Genomic DNA, 4,213 nt, shown 5'->3' with positions numbered 1-4,213 from the left:
ATAACTATTGAAAATGGTATTGTAGGGCGTAAAAGATTTGTGTGCACAGATATGGTTATAATTGTTCAGAAATAAACATAAGCTTCAGTTAGAACGTATGAGGAGAGAATGAATACTAACTTTTGTAGATATGGTAAATGCATTAGACAGAATTCAGTGATTAATTTTATCAACAATGGTGTACGCAGGTAGTAGCAGAAGAAATAAAAATACAGTGATACCAAGACGACACACCATCGAAGGAAACAAGAACTAAACGTAAAAAGTAAATATGCTCTCGAATGAAAGTGAAATACGTTTCTCAGATATACAATTGTTAATTAGGTGGATTAAGCCTCCAGAAGGATAACACTGTATAAAAAAACGCGCCTAGAAACTCTACCTAATGAATGCTGTTGAAAAGAGATCAATGTAAACAAAATAAAGCTAACCTACACACTATTATACCTGTGTTCTTAATTGTAGTTTTAAGTCCTTCGATAATATATGTATTAGATGTCTTATAATGTTAAAATAAATTATATTTGATAACATTTTTGTTCAATTATTTTATTTAGATTAGAATTTTGTGGTATATCAAAGCCAAAGTGAACTAAAACTCAGATTTGATGTGGCAACATTGTAACGTAACAACATTGTAATGTTTCTACGTCACAAATATCCGCGACGCACTACTAAAAAAAATTTGAATTGACTATAGCAAGATTTTACGATACATTGACGTCATCTATTTTGAATTAGATTGATTTCAGCGATCCTTTATTTTCTTTTATATTCGCAGTATATCCTTCAGAAGCTACAGTTACCAATTAAATCATTGTTACTGGGGCTGAGGCGATTTCCAGTACTTCTTAAATGTGTAACAGCACAAATTAGATCACCAGTGGCGAGCTCAAACTATGCCGGATTTTCATCAACATGGACTTGATATTCATGAAGATAACTTTTATGGTGATTGCTACTGAGATAAAGTGATTCACCTTAAAAGTACTGCGTGAGAATAATTGTTTTCAAACGCATCAGTCAAGCGAATGTCTATAAACATTTAAAAACAGAAGACGGCATCGAATAAATACGGATAGTGTAGCGTTTTCAATGGCAACAAGGAAAAGGATTAAGAAATGCATTTACAGTGTTAAGTTAAACCCATATCAGTAAAATGCTTGTAAGAAAAATATATATAAAATTTTAACATTATAATTAAAAACATGATACATTATTCCATATTATAAAAAGATAAAAAATAAATATTATTTAAACGATTAAGATCTTTTTTATTTCTTAAAATAGTTTTGAGGAGAATTTGTGTCGACTCGGCAATTTTTTCTCCCCAATTTGAGGAATTTGACTTGGATTATTGGGGAATTTCATAAATTGGCATTACCAACCCATCATAAAAAAAACCACCTTAACAAACCATTTAGAAATCCCTAAATTCTTGGTGTGGATCAGCCTCCGTATAACTTCTTCCACTATTCAACCCTATCCCCGTATTGATCTCTTTTCTTTTATGAATACATTTTTCGTTCTCTTATTTTATTCATTTTCGACTTAATTCCTACGTTCCTTCTTGATTTTTCTCTTAAAATATTTACTATTGGTAACAAATAATATTAACAAAATATACATTAGATAAACGTGAATTAATTTTTCATACTCGTAATATTGATAGCGAATCTGAAAGAGCCTTTTTACACTCCAGAAGATAAAACTTATGAGGCAGAAACAACAGTAATTGTTTTTATGTGAATGAAACTTTGTACAGCAAAAAAACGGCCGTAATTTCCTTGCCACTCGATAGGAAGTTGATGCGAGTCGTAAAATATAGTTTTATCTTTATGCCCTCGTGCCGTTTGAATTATAAAGTTTATATTTGTTTTCTCATACTCTTTTCACATTTGCAAGTAAAATTTCGAAATTAGCTTGCAGCTCCGCACTGCAGCCGCAATTGTATTTGTACAAAAAACTTGGTGTATGTTCGCGCAACGTTTCTATCTACAATAATTAAATCTGTTTTAATTAAACTGTAAAAATATTTTCGTATAATTTTACGTGTGGCACGTTGCCTTGTTTATGTTTTAATTACGAAAATAAGATATATTTGCTATGATATAAAAATGTTAATGCATGTTCGTTATCGAATAACTTACACTTTGTCTCTACATTAATTTAAACCTAGGCACTTGTCTAGGAAGATCCATTAGTTCTTACTTAGTCTCTAATGTAATAAAATAAAATAAAAGTTAGTAGCACTTTTCAGTATTTTTAGCATTTAGGATACTTTAATACTGAACTATACAAGATCACACGGTACTGATCTCTTGAGTCTGCGTCCTAGTTCAGTGTTGTTCAAGAGTTACATGGGGATGGAGAATTTCCTCATGTCTTGTCTCGTATTTATTAATTTATTATCTTATTCTCTTAACTTATTCTAGGATACTTAGAACCCGAAGGTCTCGGTGTAATTGTTCCTGTAGTATTTGTGAGTATTCACTATACTTCTCATAACTTTATTCTGAAATACTTGTATTATGTTAATATTACTTCTCGAAGAACATCCCTATAACTGAATTCCACAGGTCCATGTTAGTTCTAATATTTGCTTATATAACATCTTATTATATACAGATAATAATGCAGATTTTCGTCCATTTTTTTCTCTTTTTTCTTTTCATCTTAACATGCCCCTTCCAATAAAATTTTGCGTCAAAATTCGTCTCCATTACAACATTCTGGTTTAGAGTCAAACAAGAAGAGGCTTACTCTACAATAAAAGAAGCTAAAACAGGTGTACCACAAGGAACTGGGACAATGCTTTATTTACTCTACACTTGTGATATACCACAAATGGAGAATATTACGATGGCTACATTTGCTGATGATACTGCGATTATAACTGTCGGAGACAATAGTGAAGAAGCCTCAATAAAATTAAAACAAGCTAGTAACAATATAAATAATTGAACACAAGCTTGGAAAATAAAAATTAACGAACGTAAGTCTGTGCGTGTGCAGTTAGAATCTGATTGTACAAACACCTATAACTTTAAATAATACTATCATTCCACATAGCAACAACGCTAAATACCTCGGAATGAATCTTGATACAAAACTTGGCTGGAAGGAATATATAAAGAAGAAAAGAAAAGAAATGGAAGAAAATCACAATTAGCAGTACATAATAAATTGCTATTATATAAGCAAATAGTGAAACCTATATGGACATACGGAGTTCATGTTCGGGTATGTTCTGCAAAAAGTAACATAAACAAAGTACAAATTTTTCAGAACAAAGTCCTGAGAAGTATTGTGGGTGTACCCAAATACTATATTACTGATTACCTACATCGAGACCTTCAGATACCCACACTAAGTCAAGAAATCAAGAGAATTGCAAGGGGGCACGAGGAAAGACTCCATTCTCATTAGAATATTGAAGTATTGCAGCTTTTGGATACCACCAGAACAGTACACAGACTCATATAACTCATGTAAGTGCATATAATACAAAATACAGCGGTGATATGTACTGTATGTACTGATATAGATCAGTAGTGTAGCATCGAAACAATCTAAATGAAAAATAACTATATTTGCTTGGGTAAATAAAATTTGGAATGGAAGTTAGTACTGAGATTCACTACTTTTTTACTTCTAAAGATCAACATTTTTATTAACATATAATAGCATTACTTTTAAACCTTTTGTAAAATAAATGTTTGATACTTAAATGTAACAACATGAATCACTTTCTCGCGCTTTTATGTATATCGGCTCAATTTTAATAAAAGTACTGGCTTGGGCGGTACATATATGTCACTAGAATTGGAACGATACACACAATGTTGGGATGGCCCCTGCGCAAGGATAACAAGCAAAATCGTGAAGCGTTCCACATTTTTTACTTGGCCAGGAAAAGAGAGGGATCACCGACGGAGAACTTCCTCTTCTGGAGAAGAGACACGACACACCACTCTACTATGACCTTTAAACATCTAGGCCAACTCGGATGGGACCTAATACAAAACAATAAGCTTTGGGAGGTGAAAAAAGAGTTTGATCAAGGCTTTAACACCACCAGCAACAGCAGACGCAATTTAAGCATATTTTCGCGTATTAGAATCGTCACTGCAAACTGACCCACGCATTCTTTAATAAGGGAAGAAGTCCACCATTGTACATGGAATATGGTTCATAACTACCTGTCAAACAC

The 4,213-nt window shown here is 32.4% G+C and overlaps 1 pseudogene; it reads left to right on the top strand.

Moving 5' to 3' along the window:
- The first annotated feature begins 3,807 nt into the window (after nucleotides 1-3,807).
- Nucleotides 3,808-3,902, top strand: LOC143204371 (uncharacterized; annotated as a pseudogene).
- Nucleotides 3,903-4,213: the final 311 nt, after the last annotated feature.

Source organism: Rhynchophorus ferrugineus, unplaced genomic scaffold (genome assembly GCF_030347505.1).
Source record: "Rhynchophorus ferrugineus isolate W39M unplaced genomic scaffold, kcgeb_rfMv2 rfM10, whole genome shotgun sequence".
In the NCBI taxonomy this organism is placed as follows: domain Eukaryota; kingdom Metazoa; phylum Arthropoda; class Insecta; order Coleoptera; family Curculionidae; genus Rhynchophorus; species Rhynchophorus ferrugineus.
This window is presented reverse-complemented; position numbering and strand designations above follow the sequence as displayed.